At 34.7% G+C, this 21,735-nt stretch overlaps 1 protein-coding gene across 1 annotated transcript in view; it reads right to left on the bottom strand.

Moving 5' to 3' along the window:
• The window catches only part of svp (COUP transcription factor 2), a 305,103-nt gene that overhangs the window by 248,265 nt on the left and 35,103 nt on the right, over positions 1-21,735 (bottom strand). The window lies entirely within an intron of this gene.

The following is a 21,735-nucleotide window of genomic DNA, read 5'->3' as shown; positions in this document are numbered from 1 at the left end:
TGCGGCAATTTTATATAGGTATACTTTCAAATGTGATGTTAGATTAAAAAGACGAGAGATAATCAGGATATTAATACATCATATAATAACAATAATAATAATAATAATACAGCAATTCTTGTAATGTGTCTTACATTCGTATATTATTAACATAATGATATATTTATTTCTGTGTAGTCAAAAACATTTTTCAGTTATGGCACGTGCTCATGCACGTCACATCATTCGACTGCCTTTGGAGTCGCCGCTTGACAAATTGCATCGTTTGGCTTTTAACCGAGCTTCCCACTCCCCGCATTGTTGCTGAACCGCCGTAAAATCGTCTCAAAATAGTCTTTGAAAGATACGTATCGATACGTATCGGACATACGCAAAGGACAGTGTATGATAATTTCAAATACGTGAGTCAACAAATGTTTATTCGAAAAAGTATTACACTCTCTTGGTCTCTGTATTACATTTATTAATAAAAAACAGTTAATAAAAAATTTAATTCTTGTAATACTTTTATATATTTAATAATATAACTAATATAACTAATATATGCTATCATAAAATCTGCTAATATTATAGAAAATATAGATTATACTGCACAACGATTGATAAATCGTTGAAAGCTTGCAAAAAATATTGCATAATTATTATATAAACTATCTAATATATCTTGTCTACGATATGCTATAAAATCTGCTAGAATTAAACGGTTAACGTCGACTGGTGGCTACGCTATAAAATCCTATACAGGCGAAAAAAGAAAGAGAGAGAGAGAGAGAGAGAGAGAGAGAGAGAGAGAGAGAGAGAGACTGCAAAATAACAAGATCCTACGTAGCCGGCGGACTTTGTGATTTCACGGAAGTCAAACGATTAGAACGTCTTTGCCGGGTGTAGATAGAAATCTTATGGTCGCATCCAGACCGGACGGACCATCTGGTCCGGATCGTCACGCCCAGAGTAACACTGAGAAAAGCAGTTTTGAGATATATTAAACGGTAGAGAGACTGCAAACCGGTGAACAATAACTTATTCACGCAAGACCAAGTGACAATCTTACAATTACATTACCACGACACAGAATAATCCCATGTAATTCTACGATGCCTTATGGTCTCTAAAACGAAATCTGTAAAACCCTCTTCTTCTAACATTCAAGAAATCTACGAAATCGAAATAATAAATCAAGATTGATAATATCGCTTGTGAGTTTCTGATATCAATTAATTATATAAATATTTGAATTGCTTATAATTGTGCTACGATATAAGTTATTATTTATCTAAGTACTTGCAAGTATTATAGACACATGAAATATTGATGTGTAAACAATTTTAAATTTTAGCTTCACTTTAAGATCTAGCTTAAATCTGAATAAAAAAAAATATTAAACTAGCATCTATATATTTCTGTCACAATTAAAATATAATCTGGTAGAGAAAAAAAGAGAAGAGGAATGTCCTTTCCGAAGTTTAGATAATTCCTAAAAAAAAATAATTTTTAATTTAAACTAAGATTTTCTAGGATTACTTCTTTTTCTTCGTATAAATAGGTGGATAGTTCGATCATGATGAAAGTAGGGCAATAAATAAGCGCAATACGACATAATAGTGATTTGTCGTTTGTCAAGCAGTTCACGAACATTCTACTCGAACAACCGATTACGCGACCCGAGATCACAGGGCGTGACCTAGTAGGAGTTTTTCTTAAATGAGACATTTAGTTTCCCCCTCGTATTAGAGCATAAAATGTGGATGTAACCCAGTACGCCCACAAGCCGTCACAGAGTTCTTCCATAAAGGATCCCTGCACGCCCATCAATGCCGATCGCTCACCGGCATTGTAGTGAATACACGAGCGCGACCGTTGTCCAGCATTGTCCGAATTCGTATATACAGAAGCCGTTCGAGTCTCGTTACGTGTCGCACGCCCATTTTCACAGACAGCGAACGCGTGTCGCGAACAGAATACCGAACGAAGGCGGAAATTTCAGCGCAGCTGCCACCCGCTCATTTCCGAACGTCTTCACGATCGTTTACTTAGAGAATAAAATTTTTGCATCCACTGCCTTGGTTCGCAATTGCAAAAATTGACACAATACATTTTTGAAGAAAAATTGCTTTACTAAATTTCAAAAACAATAAAGATATTAATAACGACATATATTAATATTTTTAATTAATAAAGCATCTAAAGACCTATTTATTACTAAGATACCAATTCAAATTGCACATCTCGAAACAAATATAAGCTATCGATCTCGTCTTTAATCGGCTTGCGTGCTCTGAACGCATCATCCGCGGTAGCTATCTGCATCGTCATTGAACCCTTCGATCAATCTGGTCAAACCAGGAGCTATGGTCGATTACCTGCTACTGATACACCAAAATGAATCGAGCGAACTATTAGATCGCTTGGGGCGCGTTTGAGAATACGTTACATTCTCGTAATCCGTTCTAGTTTGATTTATTTCGTATAATTCCTGATTGAAAAATCCACTTTCTCTGAAAAAAATCACAATTATTTTACTTGTATTAATTATTAGATTTCTAAAAATAAAGACTAATGTTATAATAATTCTGCATATAATAATTCACACAATTGTTGATGTTTAAGCAATAAAACTTTGAATTTCAAAATCATTCCATAGCTCTACGTTTATTTTTATTTTCCTAGCTTCTTACTATGTGCCCACTTGTCCCATTTAAATGATCGTGCCCCAAAATTTGACATATGGCATCTTCGGAACAAATGGATCGTATAGGAAACTTCCGGAAAGCCGGAACAGGCGGTGTTAGAAATCATGTGAGATCGTTTTTCGTATAGTTCCTTGGTTTGTTGGACCTTCTGGCGAGAAGCTGGCGCGTTTCGAAAGAGCATATGATAATGTTTCTTGGACGTGCAGGAAAGGAGGGGATATTTCTCGGATCCTGTGGGAATTTCACGTAAAACGAAAAAGGCAAGCGAGAAAAAGAAGAAGCGCGCTCGTGGGCGTCAGAAAGTGTCGGAGATCAGGAAACACCGGCTTCTACGACAGCAATATCGCATCTGTCCGGTGACATCTAGCAACATGTGCGTTCAACCGTTACTAGCTACTGTAAGACGGTGTCACTCCCGTCATATTTTCATATTACAACTAACCTACCCGTGTTTATATCTGTATATAAATTAATACATTTTCCTTAAGCGAGAAAATGATTCGATAGTTTAATTATCAAGTTATATGTGAACAATATTTCTCAATGTTTGAAGAACGTTTCTCGTTTCTTTATCTCTCTCAGATTCATTTGAAACTTACTAATTTTTTATCGACATACTTTTATACATTAATGATGAATAAAACATCCAGATTAAAATCTTACAATTGCGTGAATATTCGTCAATTAAAAAAAAATACTTGATATATACTAAAGGAATTTTTAATAATATAGAAGAGAGAGATAAACATTTATTAGTATTATTATACGATTTTCTTTATCATATGAAAATATATTGTTTTTGTTCTTTATTTATATTACTATCAATTTTTAATCATTGTAACAGTAGCATTACAGAGGATCTCCTATTCTGAGGGATACAGTAATTATCAGATGGCGCTAGTAGACAAGAGAACTTCTCCTTCTCTGAACCACTAATGCCATTTGCTGGTTGCAGTATCCCTGAGTTAGAAAGCTAATTATGCTTAGACTCATTAGTTATTATAATTTATGTTTAATTTTTTTCAAGTGTTTTATGTTAAAAATGTATTGTTTAAAGGCAATAAAATAGAAACGGCAATAAAATAAAAAATGAAGTAGAAACCTTAATAAAAATTATCTCGTATTTAATTCCAATAAAATTTGAATAACCATAGAAACAGATATTGATTCAGTAATCATAAATTGTTGAATGACAGTTCATTGTTATTATCCTATCATATACTATTTATACTACTATTCGGTCAGTGCCGTTAAAACTTCTATAATTTTCATGTCTAAATATATAATTATTCAGAGATACTTATAATCTTCATTAAAAGTAACATCTTCACCTAACATCTTCAAATTAATTAAAATCTGAAATATTTGAGCAACAAATCGCTGGAATTTGCGCGTAAAACAAAAATATCGCACGCGTCATTGTTGCGAAGATTAGTTAGAAGTCGCGGAACCGTATCTATTTAAGATTTCACAAAAGCGACAATCCTCGTCCCAAAGTGAACACGCCAGCATACCGGCGACACGGTGTTTGGGATCAATAGGCCATTTATTTTTGTGCTACCTTTTTTTCAACCGTCTTTTCTTCGCCTCGTGCACGACGCGGCGAGACTTGCACTCATTCGGTTAAGTCTAAAAAAGCACCCGTCCGTTTTTCTCGACCGTGTCTCGCGAAGATGCATTTATTTTGGAGCACGAGGGATACCTATACTCAACCGTTTGTATCGTTCATGCCTCGATTTATTAACTACTTTGATATAAAAAGGCTATCACACACACATATGTCGCGTGCTTTTTAAAGAGTAATGTAATAAGACTACATCGCACACGAAAATAAAATAAGCGAAACTTCTAATAATTTCTATTTTTAAAAAATTATAAAATTTCTGTTTTATTTAATGTATTAGTGTTCAATAAATAAGTTTTTCTCTTCTAATTTTATATACGAAAATACTTTTAAAATATTTTTTAACAGTTCTTTAATAATAAGAACAAGGTTTATATAAAAGCTTCAAACACAAGTTTCAAAAGAAAATATTTGTAAATAATGTATTTGTAGTAATGAAGTACAATATAATTAGGACATGCATATAAAATAGCTTAGGTTTTTAATAATCCTACTTCCGTCAACAAATTACTTTTTGGTAAAATTTTTAACATAAACCATTATATCTTTAATGCAAGCCAAAATTACTTCTTCAATATAAATACTTTCTTTGTAACCAATAAAAAAAGATTAATATAACAACTCAGTTAATAAAAATTAAGGAAAGTATATCATCTTTTAAGCGATATGACACTAGCTATAATAAAATATCTTTGCTATTTATTTGATCGCTCTTCCAGAGACGCGGCGACAATCGTTACCAGAAATTTTGAAATGACGAATTATTCTAAGAAGATGTCGGCATATAGTAAAGTCTCGAATACGAGATTATCTTTTATGGTACCGTTTCCAGACCCTCGAAAAAGTTCTGTGAAGCATAAAGATGAAATCTCGAAGAAGCCTTCAGCTTAACCCGGAGTTAGGTACTTTGGTCATTATGAGTTGCAGAACGAGAATTACGATGCATTGATTGCGGCTTCGTCTTTAAACGCGATAGACCTCTCGTGATTTTATCGAAAGATTATCACGTATAATATTTACATGAATTTTGTGATTGCCCGAACCTAATTATAGAGTATCGAACCAGCGAATATATCGCGCAAGTGTTACATTGTACGTGTTGATCGACCGTCGATTATGACTAACTGCTTACTCAGATAATGAAGATGCTTATCATCATTATAGACACCGTAAGTCGATTGGGAAAAATCATTAAAAGGAGAAAGGTCCGTATCGTGATACAAAGAATTACTCAAAGGCGAAATACGCTTAACTTAATACTGGCTACAGAAATTAGCTTCGTCTATAAGCTGTGTTAAAGTTCATAAACATTTGCTTTTGATTAAAATTAGAAGAATTTTAACAAATTAATAGAAATAATACTTTAGAAGTAGACTTTGTATTTCAAAATAGAATAGACTTTATACTTTAAAATGTACCACATTAAAAAGATAATAGAAAATCAACTGTTTTCTATAATTATTACAATAATTATTACAGAAAAAATATATAAGATATCCAAGAGAAATAAACTTACATTTTAATTTGCAAATTAAAAAATTAACACTAAGAAGTTCTTGGTAAAATATTTGGAATAAGATCTTTTTTCGTGTATCTATTTTCTTGTTATACAGATTCCTATAGGTATTGGTTAGATTTATAGAAACATTCTAAATAATATGTATTACACGAATGCGTTCAGAAATATACTATCCAATCTTCTACATCGATACTAATCTATCAGATCTACCCTAATATTTCTCGAAGTTAAATTGCAGAAAATAGTGACAATGAAGAAGAAGTATTCTCAAAAGATTTCGGGAAGTAAAAGCTCGCGCATCAAGATTAGGAGCGTTCTCGTGTATCCTTCAGCTCGAATCACATAGACGACTCCGTTAGATCCCAAGGGCTCGCTCTTCTTTTACTTCGCCCAAATAAAGCGACAGCTAATCGATAACAAGTTACTCGCTGATACTGCGCCACTTCTAGTGCGTCAAACACGAAATTCGTCAAGGACGTTTAGTTTCTCTCGAGGATTTCGCTGTTAACATTATAGTGATTAGAAAGAAAATTACAAGCCTTTTCTCGAAATCACCAGGGCATTAAAATACCCGATTGTTATACGAAAAGAATTGAAGTATCTATAAATTTAGCTAGATACAGATCTGAAGATAATTTGTTGGACTAAAATTATTATGGATACTCAAGTATAATAAGCAATGCTTATTATAAAAGTTTTGATATTCTAGAAATCAACTTGAACGTCCTATATAATTATTGTAATGGTTTAATAAATTATTATCTACATTTATATACAAAAATGACGATTTTGTTGAAAAATTAAAAAATTTAACTGGATACAAATGTGCAAATAATTTTGTTCAATCATCAAAATAATTATATATGGGACGCACTAAAAGTAATTGCTAGAATGTCAAAACTATTTGCAACTCATCGTGTTTGAGATTCCTACGTCATTATTTTGATGCCTCAATAAAATTATTTTCAGATCTATAGCTAAATTTTTAGCTTCTTCTAGTAAATAAAAAATTATTTTCAAGATATACGTTTTCTTTGCACGTGTATAGAATCTGTATTCTTGTAATTAGAGAAATTATGATTTACTGATAGAACTGTTAATGACTATAATATAGCTGTGAACGATCGGTGTGTTTCATCCCGAATCGTGACTTAAGAAGTTGCCAATGAGAGTGATACCCGACACCAAATTGAGAAACGCGATACGGTGATGCGTGGCGCGCGAAGGTATGCTGGTAGGAAATGGTAGGAAAGTGTGCAGTGGAAACAATTTCTGATGACACACGGCGACGGGCGGCGGCGGCGCAGTCATACGGGTGCCTAGCTTTCATTTAACTGGAACGAAACTATTCTCACGAGGTCGACAAACCTTTGTCACGATGACGCTTCAGGACCAATTGCCGCGCGCATGCGGGATTGTCGTCGAAAGTGTCGGATTTTTACGGGTCAAAGGGTGCCGTAGAGTCTCGCGCGAACGCCTTCGTTCCAATTGAATGCTTGTTGTCTTCAGAGTAAGCGCGATAAACGCGATGGATAAACGCGGTAAGCACGAGATACGCTGCTTTACGATCAAGCCCAGCTACAGCGGTATAGTGGTTACGTCTAAATAACTATAGCTTGTACTACACGTAAATTTTCTATACGTAACGTTATAATCAATGTGATAATTTCATATAATTATTACATTTTCTTTTCTATTTTATTATTTTTTTAAATAAAGATTTTATTGAAATGATTTTATATTGAATAAAAGTACATTTCGAGAAAACAAAATATACAATATTTGTTTCACAAATTCTCACAAAACAAAAAATTATTTTTATAATCTCTATTTTAATCAAATAGAAAATTTTGTAACAAATAAGTTCAATTATTTTTTTAATTTTAAAATTATATTCAAATTAATTTTAAATACAACCAATAATAGTAATAATTATTATTATTATCATAATTATAAGTAAATAAAATAATAATAAAAACAATAATAAAAACAACGATTTTATATATATGTATATATATATATATACTAATACATTTTTTAATAAAAACAAATGATGTATGTAAGTAACAGTCAGGTATATAAGATAACAGGATGTAAACTTATCAACGCAAAACCTTTTTGAGAAATGACAGTTTGGGTGGTCTATAATTGGTTAGGTCCGTTTGCATGTTAGTAAGCAGCCGACTTAAGGCCTTTGTCTGCCAATTTAATCATAAATTGAGTAACCATTTAATCGCACAATGTCCGCTAGAGACCCATTACTCTCATATGATAATGAGCAATACGCAAAATGAAGTCTTAGGCTAATTCTACAATGTGCTCTTTATTTCCTGTTTCTTGCTGTTTGTCTCTATTTGTCTCTTGCCTTTTTGATCAATAAAACAAGAGACAAACATCAAGAAACAGAAAACAAAAAGCACATTGTAGAATTAGCCTAAGAGATCGATTCGTCGGCTTATCAAAGCGGAAGGGTCTTATCAACTATTCTTACCTATTCTCAAAGCTAAAGAATATGCACATCTTTTTTCGTTCATAAAATTGTTTAATTTATATTCCATATAAATAAAAATGTTTGACTGCAATGTCATAAAATAAAATTAAATCATAATAGATGTTAATTATATTTATATAATAAATATTATTTATTCTTACGATACTATATATATCTTATAATCAAATATAATTATTTGATTATAAGATAATATCGTAAGAATAAATAGAAGATGTAATTAAATATAAAAAATATTAGTATTATTTATTTTTAAAAAATTGATATTAAAATTATTGTTTGCTGATATTTTTTTACATTATAATAACTATTTATAAAATAAATTTATATAACGAAAATAAAAACGTATACTATATAAATTTCTCGAGAAATAAAACTTTAATATTTATTATAATTATTGTGTAACTATTTTAATGTGGAAGCACTTCGAATACTCGAATTTTAAATACTTTACCGATTTAATTTACGATGAAATTCTCAGTAAAAAGTACCCAAATAAAGTACCCAGCTAAAATAAGCCTTCGCTACTCATAATACTTATGTTTGGAATTTCTTCGTTAAGAATTACACAATTGATGACGTCTTCCGCAAATTTCCGGATGTCGTAACAAGTTGCACCTAATGGCCCTTTGTCACTAATTTCTATGACAGCTTACGACGTGATGTGATGAGCGAGGTCGAAAAATACGCGACGATTCCCTCGAATGAAGGCGGCAACGAGCGCAAAAAGACACCCGAGGTGCGGAGAACGACGGCGTAGTCGGGCATGTTTGACACAGCGGCACAGCGGGTCCACTAACAAGATAATTAAGCCTACCGAGAACGTTCCCGGCCTGTTTTTTGCTGGTCGCGTGCTGATATCAACCAGTGAGTGAGACATGCTCGGTTTCTTTATGTTCCATTGCATTCCGTTCCGCTCATTCCTACGGTAGTGTAAGTTGCGATACGCAATTAGCTGCTTATACAAATCAAGCACAAAAATAATCCCCGTTCACCCCGCAAAATTATATTTAATTTAACTATTAAAAGAAGTAAAATTGAAACTCGTACACGAAAAAATATCGATTTACTTTCTTTATATTGTAACAATTTTCTTACAATCATATTTAAAAAATCTCAAATATGTTATGAAGCGCGTGAATTAAATTAAATTTAATATTCAATTCTATGATAGAATAATAGATTAAGAATGATAAATTGATGCAATAATTATTACGATCATTATAATGATATAATTATTTTACGGAAAGAATGATTTTGTTAAAGTATCTAAAAATTTAATTAAATATAAATTTCAAAATATTAAAATAATTATATAGGCAATTCATACACGATGAGCAATGCTGCAAAAAGCATTTTGTCATAACAATCAGCTTTAACGTCTTACATAATTATTTTGATAGTTTAAAATAAAATTGTTTTCAGATCTATATTAAATTAAATTTTTAGATATTAGATTTTTAACAAAACCGTTCTTTTTGTCAAATAATTATAATAATTGTAATATTTTATAAAACGACTCGATAATAAACAAAAAGAATAAGAACTTTTTATCTATATCTTGACAAAAGATTTTTTCCAACATTAGGAAAGAGAATCGCTCCGTCCGACTATCGTGACAGTTCACAGTCGAGAAATGCCTATGGAACACGATCTCCCCTCAAAGAAGAAAACGACCACGATGCGTCTACCGTCGTCGTCGTCGTCCTCATCGTCTAACTTGGCGTAACTTAGACTCGACGCGAGAGCATAACTTTAATTACAGAAGTTGGTCGCATTGTCTAAGAACACGGCCGACGCGCGGCAAGAAAGCTCGCGCAAGCTCGCTCTTTCCCGCCGGTTAAAGTTTTCCGCGCCGAGACGCGGAACTCGCTGTTTGGTCGCGAGGTTTGGAGAAGCACGCTCGGAAAACACAAGGGCGACGTATCTCGGAACACGATACTAATGGCAGACAGAGGAGAAGAGAAGAGAGCCGTGCTTTCTCCGAAAGTTGGGAATCGCGCGAGACGTAGATGCCCCTGTATGAAAACTCGGCGCGAGGTTACAGTTCTAGTGATATCAGTAAAACTTAAAGATACGTAATACATCGTGGAAAATTGTCTTCTGATCTTTAACATTATAACATGTCGGTTACCTTAGACAAGTTATTAATCTAATAATACAAAATACATTACAAAATACACATAAAGGTTCAATATTTCTCCAAATGAATAAAAAAGGATCAATTAAAAAATTTTTAATATCCAGCTCGTTCTATCAGTAAGTATCCAAGGAAAATGTCGAGGAAAATGTTGATACACGAAGAAGGAAATTATAAATAAAGATGAAACAAAAAAAAAATAAGAAATAGCGACAAGTGAAAGAAGAAAAACGATTCTGTGATATTTTCAAGATGGCGAGACGAAAGAAATAAGAAAAAAGACTCGCGCGTTAGAAATCCCTTTAGGAAAAACTTCGTCCTTTTTTCTTCTTGTAAATCTAGTGAACGAGATGATCGAGAATATTGTTTCTCAATTAAAATAGCAAACGTGTTGCTTCTATCGCATCACAGCTAGATATTTCACGCCGTTCTTTGCGACTCCATGGCGCCTTTACAGCCCACTGCGCCATGGTGCAGCATTGAATTGCATTCTCTCTCTCTCTCTCTCTCTCTCTCTCTCTCTCTCTCTCTCTCTCTCTTCGCTGCACCTTCGACTTCCGCTTAGGCCTCCTTCGCGACCCGCAGCATACGTATGTGAGTTTACTCGCAAAAATATTTACTAACGGTATCGGTAGCGGCTCTCGCAATATATAACTCGCAGGGTTCATTCCTCATCGATTTAAAGACGATAAAATATTAAATCGGAAAAAATTATCGTTGTAAAAAAAAAACAACATTGAATAAAGATGAGAAACATGATAAATATATGTCACTTAAGAGAATAGTTAAAATTATAAAATCGAAAAAAGTATACACATAGACTTGAATTATATTTGTATTCGTAAGCTACGAAAAAATATGTTATGACACACACATACACACAAGAATAAAATGTTCCGTGTCATGATTAATATAGATTAATAGCAAGTATAATTATCGTACTGTATGTGATGTATTAATACGTTGATGCCTCCCAATGTTCGTAGTATCATAATATAATAAATATATCAATACCTGTAATAATATATTTTAACAACTTGAGGATAAAACGATGACTTCCGCTTTGGAGTTGATAGAGACCACGTCAAAATCGTTCGATATATGAGAGATCAACTCAATTATCTTTTATTCATTCCTTTCTGGTTAATTTAACTCTAGTAACCTGCGATGTAAACTTAGAAATCTCTAGCGTTGTACCGAGTATACTGAGATATATCGCGACATTGTGGGATTCTGCGGGAAAATACCGTGATTCCTGGTGTAGGAGGACATGACAGAAGAAAGGACCCCCCGGGAGGACAGAAGAGGAGACGAGGCCCGATGTAGAGGGAAGAGAGAAGTAAAGTCTTAACGGCGTTTCGAGGCGGAGCGTGGAGGTGGCGAGGGCGGAGCGAGTGAGGTTCCAGAAGCGTGATGTATCGACGGAATTCCAAAGTAAGAAGTTACGGACTTGGAACCTGAGAGGAAACTCGCGTCTCCAGACATTTTCCTCTCTTCTGCTCTTCCTCGCTTCTCCGCGCGCGCGGATGGCTTTTTATCCGACTTACTATGTCATTAACGTTATCGTTTACATCGAGGCTCGACATTTACGATTATAATATGTTGTACATTATTTGAAATAATTACATAAAATAATAAGATAATTATTTTGGTATTTTAATTTAGGATATTAAAAATTTACAATAGATTTTAGTTCTGCAACAGGTTTTAAAAAAGCCCCTCCCACATAATAAATATTTAATAATTAAAAAATAATAAATATTCATGAATTTTAGAATTTTATTGTTTTAAATACCAAGAATCTGAACAAAATCCAAAACATTCAAAAAAGGCATTTTAAAAAATAGTGTGAATTTAACACCATACGGTGTTACCATATAATTCTCACTATTTTCATAATATTAACACTAACATGGTGAAAATTATATAAACATATTTTTTAGAATGTGAAATTTAAAGTATAGGGTAACTCCGGCAATAGCGCGCCGCGCTGGAATTTACGCCGCAGAAGTCAGAAAAAATAGAAAAAGTGGCGATAATTTTCCCGCAACTACTCTGTTACAAGTCTTTTATTATATTAGTTATATTAGTATTGTGTTATGATTTCAGTTTCTTATTATTAATATTAATGAAATTATTGTTGATATTGAATTGAATCGATTGTGTCAAGTAGCGCCATTATAAATTATAATCTATATAAAATGATTAGGACGTGCAAAAGACTTAGTGGTTATTTCGTGATACTTGAGTGTAGAGGAATAGTAAAATATGTTGTAACAAAATACAAGTATTTTGCTCTTGTATTCTTCGTTTAGTTTGTTCATTTTTTAATACGCGAAATATAAATATTTCGGACTTTTAATATTTTTTTCATAATAGTAGACAGCACAAAGTTTTTACTGATATAGTTCGTTTACTTCAAACATAGTAAATAATACTTAATAAATTAAGTTTTTGATAGGTGCGGCGTATATCGGCGTATATCGGAGTTACCCTAAAATAGTTTTAAGATAAATAGCTAAAATTCATAAAATGTCAGAATTTAAAAAGTTTCACAGTTCAACAACTCTTCTCGTATGCGAACGTCATCGCGCGAGGGAAAAAATGCGAAGTCACTGGCCCACTCTATCGCGAAAGGCCACGAATGACGTTGAAGTAAACGCTTCGATCGAATACGCTCTTTCGGGTTCGGACTCGAGTAATTCGGCGGCCGGTCCGACAGGCGCGGCGCCGTTTTAGGTCGGCAATGTTTAAGGGCGGTTTTATAGTGTCCGGCGCAGAGGTCAACCTGGCCTCGGATACATCACCCCAGACTCCTTACGTCTCCTTGATGGATCGCGGCTCCCTCGGTCCCGTCGTACGCAGTATTCGACTTCGATTTCTCATCCCCGGCAACGGATTACGCGCCAAATGGATCTATATCCATCGCGGGCGCGAGTAAGCGGCATCGATCATTTTTCCGGAGTGATATATTCAGCATTAACCCTCGAACTATTATAATATCCCGATAACGGAGGCTACTCTAACTAAATCAAATTTCGCCCCAGGGAGTAAAAGAGACATTTCTCTACAAAAGTCGTCTCTCTATAATATTCTTATGTATAATATACGTATACATTGTTAAATTCATAATGTCAAATATATGTTGTTAATTTAACTGAAACAACTTGACTCGAGAAATATATTAAATTTAATTAAAATTTAGTTACTATTTACTAAATGTATACGTCAAAAAATATGGACGTTTACTTTTTTACTAACTATATAGAAATGAATTAATTTACTGGTACACATAAAAGTTAAGAATAATAAAATCTTGTTTAAATTAAGAGATTGGATTGCCATTGCTTCTTTGATATCTAACACTGCATAACTCATGTAGCTCTTATATATAAAATTGTACTATAATTTGGATAATTAAGTTGTATATTTGAAGATTAAGATAAAAGGATTAAAAATGCATATTTATCTATTCCTGATCTTATAATAAAGAAATCTTAATATATACTAAATTATATACTTTTGTTGAGAGAGAGAGAGAAAGAGAGAGAGATATCTTTTGTATATCAAGGATTTACTCGATAATGAATAAATTTCGCATCTCCATTTCTTCATTTGAGATATCACATTGTATCATGGGGTGCACTATTTAACTCTCTAACAATCTTAATAGACTTAACTCACCTAGCCGTCATTCCGTCTGGAAAACTTTGCTGCTCCGCGAAAGATTTGCAATTAGAAAACTGCAGCAACTTACCTATAACACATACAAAAATTGTTGTTGTTTAGTTAAATATAAATAAAATAACATATATTACTATAATACAAAATACACATAAATGAAATTGTATATATATATATATATTACTATTATACAAAAATACATTTCAGCAAATATTAATGTCTCTCTATAAACACTCATATATATTATCACTTTCAAATGATCAAACGAAATCGGACGAAATCTAAATCCGAAAGCTAAAAGACCATGGTTCAATACCGAGAAACTCCGTTTGCGACGACAAGCACCGTGCACTCCGAATGCAACGAATCGAAATGAGAGAATTTTCGACTTTGATGTGATACGTTCTCGCTCGCGATCGTACGTCGGTCTCTCTCGCAGACGTTTAATCTTCGAAGATGTGAACACCACGATGTATTTACACGAACGTATATCGTGGATTCGCTTCAGCCGGCATTTCGTTGTCATCGTACTTTTCGTTTGCTTTCGCAGCGAGCCGCCGTAATGACGTCTCGTACGGATTACTTTTCGAACTCGTCGTGTTGGCGTAGATCACAGATTTACATTGGATTTACAAACTCAGTATCGCGGGATAAAAGAAACTGGAACTAACAAAAATATTCACAGATTCGACTGTGTAATGTCGATACAAAGCTGATCGATATCACGAATCGTTGATGCTCGATGCACGAATCAACAGTAGCAGGATTTATCGTAAAATTTACGTGGAAAACAACTTTCATTTGCATTTCCCGTTAATTAAAGTGAAAAAAGAGATATACATTCATGACGCGATTAGATTTCTAAATCTTCCATCAATCCCATTCAATGCAGAGTCACGTCGCCTTTGTACACATGAATTATCTGTATTACACATATCTTTGTATGTGCACGCACACACATCGGAATATATCAGATGGCATTTCGCTGTACGCTCGCGACGCGCCCTATTCAGAGCCGCCCTAATAGAAAAATGTCACGGAATGTCGGAAATTGGAAAGCTTATTCATATTTTTTCGATACACACGCACGCACGCGCCCGGCAGTGCGCGATATCGCGGATCGCGGCTGTACTTTCATTTCGCATGCCTAACGCGAGAAGCGCAACCCTCCACCTCCGCCTCTCCCCGCCAAGGGATGAGGAAAGGTGGCGAATGCCGCAAGGGTGCTGGATGCAGGATGTAGGGGTGATCGAGGGGGTGGAACAGGAGAAACGCGCGACGGTGGATTGCGCGGGTAAATATAAGCTGGGGATGATTCCGTGAGCGCGGCGAGAGAGAGAGGGAGAGAGGAGAGCAACTCGCCATTCATGCGTTTCATTTCTCGAAAGCAGGCATATATTTTATATATACGTATAGGAATATATGTATTTCATAAAACGAGCTTTTTCAATTTCTCTACCCTACGCTCTGGGACGCGATCGAAAAATTGTACGCGCGTATGATTACATGACTGCTCGTGATTGATCGCGAATTGGGATCACATTTAATGCGCGAACATAGAAAAAGATATAATAATACATCGTTATTGCAAATAATACTTTCTAATCAAAGATATCAATAAAGAATTCCGCTATTACAAGATAAGCAAAAAAATTGTTTTCAATTGCGTATTACATCTCAGAATCCTGTCAGAAAAAAATTGAAAACCATTGATTAATATCAAATTATATGAAATAAGAAATCAATTTTACTCTTAATCATAAAAATAGATAAAAGAAATTTTTTAAGTAGAGTAAAGATAGAATATACAATAATGCATGTTAAATTATAAATATTGTAAATATTGTAAATTTAATTTATCAAACATTATTTTTTCTTTTTAAAACGCTATTTTTTTTTATAGCTGTATCATACTTTATTATAATTACAAAAAAAAATTAAAACAAAGATGCAAAAAACCACACTCAGTTAAACAGAATAAAGAAAAATTATACACAATGTTTTCTTGTGAAATTAATTATCTCAAAAGCACTAATACATTCAATCAGTTAGAGAACGATAAAAAAAATGCTAGATGGAAGAACGATCCTCCAAATCGCGCGTGTCCGCGTTTTCCTTTGGACATGCGACCTAAAAATAAAAATCGTCCTTTTGGCAGTGCCCATGTCACTTCTGGTAGGACGAAGAACGCGAGGGGACGCGACGCGAGAAACGGGCGTTGGAAATTAGACACACGTTTCATTTCCTGGAGCGACTGCGATTTCCGTCGTGGCTTCAAATATTGGAAATATCGCACGGCAGCGTTCAATTTACCACGCGATTCAATCGGGTTTTATAAGCGCAGAAAAACGCCCGCAAATATACACGCTGACGTCCACCGTGACGATGACGACGACGACCACGCAGAGCGCTTATCCTCGGGATCTCTCTGTCGAAAGAACGTTTTCTCTTCTATCCCTTTTTGGAATGGCGCGCGATGAACCAGAAAATTTTTCTCCTCACTAAATGCATCTAAATAGTAATCGAACGCGCAGTTATTTCCGACAACCACGTTGCCATTTTAAGATGTTATTTATCAAAATGTGAAGTTATTGATATTTCGTGCTTGAACATCTAACTTTATATCTAATTTTTTAAAACTTAATGACTGGGCATAAATTTATGGTGTGACACCCAGAGAAAAGATTGCTTCGATTTAAAAAAGTTTTCTTTGCTATACGATTAAAGAAAAAATTTCTTTGATTTGTGAAAAAATTTCTTTGACATTTCTTAAATATTATTTTTTTAAATCAAATACATTTTTTTTATTTGATTTTAAAAAATAATGTTTAAATCAAAGAAATTTTTTTCACAAATCAAAGAAATTTTTTCTTTAACCGTATAACAAAGAAAATTTCCTTAAATCGAAGAAATTTTTTTTCTGGGTGTGGCATACTTATAATGTCATAAATATGAATCGTAAATAAAAACGTCTCATTTCGTCCAGTCCGCTAATTTAAAACTTTTCTTTGATGCATCTAGAGAGATCGTAATAAAAAATAAATAATCGAAAAGAAATGGAATGAAAGAATCTGAAAATGGTCGAGAATGTCAAATCCAGGCATTACAGCAGACATGACGAAGATAGGAAACGACTAGCGTGAAACGGAAGAGCGTGTGAAGAAACGAAAAAGGTCGATAGTGCACTTTTATCGGCACCATAAACACTAATATAATCCCGAGGTCGAAGAGAAAGAGAACGCGAAACGCAATAGACTGAGTGGCGGGTGTCGAGGAACACATACACACGCACGTACACGGACCGAGGTGTTTTTTAGACGAAGTGGCTTTTTGCGGGCGACAGGGCATTTAAGGGAATTGCTCCCTAGCGCCTTAACTCGGCGCTGGGCTCTCGCTGCCGACGCGGCTCTTGCGCCAAGGGCGGACATCCACGTCCTTTTCGTTTTAGCTTCGAATGCGTAAAATCGCATTCCCGTGTATCGATTTTACGCGCCATTAAACTAATGATATTCTCTTCCAGCACGGATTTCTAATATTTTATGAAAATCTTGAAAAGATTAATTTAACACAAATCGAATCTGCACACAATATATACAAAAAATTAGAAAAAAATAAACCTCTTCTATCGACGTGTCTGCATTTTCTTATTGATTTACTGCATTTAAGTATTTATTTACGTTTAACATTTTTATGAAATAAGAAAAAGAGTCATTTTATATAAAAAGATATAAAATATAAAAAGTATATACGAAATAAATGTAGTCAAAATAATTAGATACGTTAAGTGTAAATTTAAGTAACATATAGTTTTCGATATTTATATATATATGTCAAAGAAAAGGAGAAGAAATGGAGGATATGAGCTTAATATAAAATTTCAAATACAACATCAAAAACATATGCTTGCATTAAATAAAACCCATTTCTATGCGTCAAAATATTTTTGCACAGTTGAAAATATTCCATTAATACATATTCGAATCTTAAGCTAAAGTTAAATTGTTTGATCGACTGTTCTGTGATCATCAATATATTCATATATTTCATAAAATTGGCGGTATGCGTAATTTTCCGTACATCCGGCTCGACAAATCACTACTTAAAATCGTATCTTTTAACCCTGAGTAACGGTGTACACCCCCTAATACGTCTCTTCCGCTCTTTCTGAATCGCTCTCCACCGATGCCACCTCGTTCCCCTTATCCTTAGTCTCTCCTTCGACGCGGGAGGTTTATCCCCGTTGAGTTATTTATGCGATTTTAGAACCCATGTGCGCTACCAGCCCCAACACTAACTGGATAATAATCCCGTCGGGGTCGCCGATCCACTTGAATGTCTTATCCGTAAAAAAATAGTCTTAAACATTTTTAACTTCCCTCAATAATGCTTCGCCTATTATCGTACAATTTATTAGAATACGTAAAAAGTTGTCTACACACCTTTCTAATGACTAGCGATATATTTTTAATCATTTCTTAGCTCTAAAATATTAATAAATAAAATATTAATAAATCGTTTATTTTAAAAATATTGACAATTAATATTAAAATATAATAAAATATTAATATAAACTGGTACATCAATTTCAAAATAGTGTAAGCAATTTTTAAATTCTAGACAGTCCAATAATACACAAATTTCTTTATGTAACTAACAAAAAAAAAAATTCTATTTTTCATCAAAATAAATTTAATTCGTAAAGCGATCTAATAGGTTCCTCGTGTAATATCTGACTGATCGTTTCAACATGTAACTTTAATTGTAATATCGTTCGTTCTCTTTTGCATCGTAAGATTCTCTGCTTCCTTCTTCACTTCCTCTTCTCACTCTTTTAAACCGTCTTTTCCAGGCTTTTCAACCCTCTTCTTTCTCTCTCACTTTCTCTCTTTGTTTCTCTTCGTCGCGCTTTAACGATCACAGTCGGTTTTCTCGATGTTTCACAAGGTTCACCCTCACGCGTTCTTTCTCTCTGAAATTTCTCCCTCTCGAATACAGCGCTCCCGAAGATGCGGACAAACCCTTATCGCAAATGACTGTTTCCGTCGAGCACAAAGCCATTTAGAAACTCTAACGGCGTTACGCTTTGCCGCGATACTATAGGACAAGTGTCTAACGTGGAGGATAATAAAACGAGAAGCAGGAAGCAACCAGACGGCGGAGTCGAAGAAGCCGTATTCTCCGCGCTCGTTTCTTCTCTCGCGAAAGGGTCATCGTCGAGCTTCGTTCGTATCGCATCGGTCTTCCCCTTCGCTAACGATTATTACGATCGTCGTTCGATTAAACATCATGACGCGTCGCAATTGCCATAGCGGCGCTTCCACGATGCGCCGCACTGACTGATCCGCGATGCTCGTGCCTAGTAATTCGTCTCGGCTCAGAGTGGACGATGACGTGGATTTATCTACCATAGAATTTGTTATAACGATGGTAGACGTTAAGCTTTCTCTTGATTAGAAACATCTCATTATTCAGCTATTCGCGATAGACGGATTTTGGCGATGACGATGCTTTTTTTACTTGGAATGCTTGTACTTTATATTACCACTAACTATTATACACTATAAGAATATGTCGGAGTCATGGAAAACAATTTTAGTAAGATATCGACAGGATCCTTTTATTGCTAGATTTTTTTATGCAAGTAAAATAAAAATAAAAATATTTTTAAAAAAAGTATATTAAAAATATATATCAATCAAATAAAACATAAGATATTAAAATATCATAAGAAACAATGTCTGTTAAAAAAAAAATATTCGCCGATAAAAAAATATTCGCTTCTATAACGACGAAGTAATTAAAATAAAGTAAAGTATAAAAGAGAGACACTAAATTCTTATATATAGCATCAATTAAAAATTCAATTAAGAGAAAAAACGGGACAAATTAATAACTACGTATTTCATGTATCAACGATCGATTTTTCTACGTCGTTTTTTACTACTACTAAAAACTAACAAATTTGAAAATTTGACAAACCAGAGCAAATTTCTCACGTGGATATGCCGCATCCATCGGCCGGTACCAACAGACCCGTACGTGTCTGCTACAACGATATCACTTACAAGGCTTACAGAGGAGTTCGCGCGTACGAGTTCGCTAGAGTGTATCCAGCAGGCACAACTGTCTACCCGTTACATCTACTCTACGTTGGTACGTGCCTGGAGCTTCTCTCTCTCTCTCTCTCTCATCCTCTGCTAACCCTCGCAGTCACCAGCGCGGTCGCTCGCCCAACCCTAACCAGCGACACAGCGCGACTGTACTCGATACCCGGTAACTTCCGGTTTCAGATTCTGCATCGATAATACAAAACAACTGGTTCCTATGACATCGAACTCAGCACACTGCCGATTCACCGATACTCTTGTTAACAATATTCTCTCAGTTCGCTCGTGCCTGCGCGATCGCTACCATCATTAGAACTTAGCGTAACGACGACGCACGGTTTCGTCCGCGACGGACTACCATGGCTAGACAACTGTCGCGGATTACACACGAAACGTTGGTGAGAACGCGAGAATGATAAACCGACATCAAAAGCCTTTGCACGGTTATGCCGTAGCGAAAGGATAGGTATTATGCTGAGTTACACTGGCAAGACATTTAAGTAATTCTGACTCAGCAATCTTGACAGTCAAGTATCTATATCTCTCGTACCGGCATAGTTCGTTTCATATGACTGAGATTGATCATATTTCAAAGCGTCATTACTTCTGTAACGTCCTTTTTAACCCTTTTCAACTACATTTGAGTACAAATTGTACGTGTACAATCTTTTCTACACTGAATTAACACTGATTAAATATGGCATAGCATTTTTAATTGGCTGCAGCAACCAAAAATTGGCTGTTACAATCAATTAAAAATGCTATGACATATTTTACCATCTAACTTGTTGCAGCAGCAACAATCTTTTCTTTCAGTGTAGTAGCGAATTCGATTGGACGCAATAGTGTGCATTATAGTGTATATTTAAAACACGTTGTGCATTGATTTAAAAGTAAAATGTAAATATTTCCAATTATAAAATATATATTTTATTTAATAGCACAATAAAGTATATCTATTGAGTATTTCATGGTTTAATCAGTTTCTTTACGTTCATAATACACTACACATATATATAGATCTTCACGTCAATTTGTGAACGACAGCTTTAATATGCATCAGTGCGCACTGAGTGCATCCAATCGAATTCGCTATAACTTAAGCTATCATATCGCAGGCAATCAGTTTTCTTCGGCTCGAATAAATTGTAGATGTTCTAAGGTCTCGTTTCGCGTTAACTGGTCGTCGTCGTTTCGAACTCGCGTTTTGCGCGACTTCGAATGATAGGGTCGACCATCTTCCACCCCCTTGAAACCGCAGTGTGGGGCGGTTCTGCCACCAATTAGTCTAACCGTAACGTGCAGCGAGTGGATCATCTCCGACAGAGAGTTTCGTGTAGGTTCAAGCGACAGTCCCGCGCTCTGTGATTTATGTTTGCCATACATTACTCGGCCGAATAATCCCACGAAAGGGTGTACCCGGCAACCCCTCGCGATCTCACTCTACCCTCTATCGCCACTC

The sequence above is a fragment of the Acromyrmex echinatior genome, chromosome 11 (genome assembly GCF_024713525.1).
Source record: "Acromyrmex echinatior isolate Ae372 chromosome 11, ASM2471352v2, whole genome shotgun sequence".
Lineage (NCBI taxonomy): Eukaryota > Metazoa > Arthropoda > Insecta > Hymenoptera > Formicidae > Acromyrmex > Acromyrmex echinatior.
The sequence above is the reverse complement of the archived record's forward strand: the minus strand, read 5'-3'. Positions and strand labels throughout refer to the sequence as shown.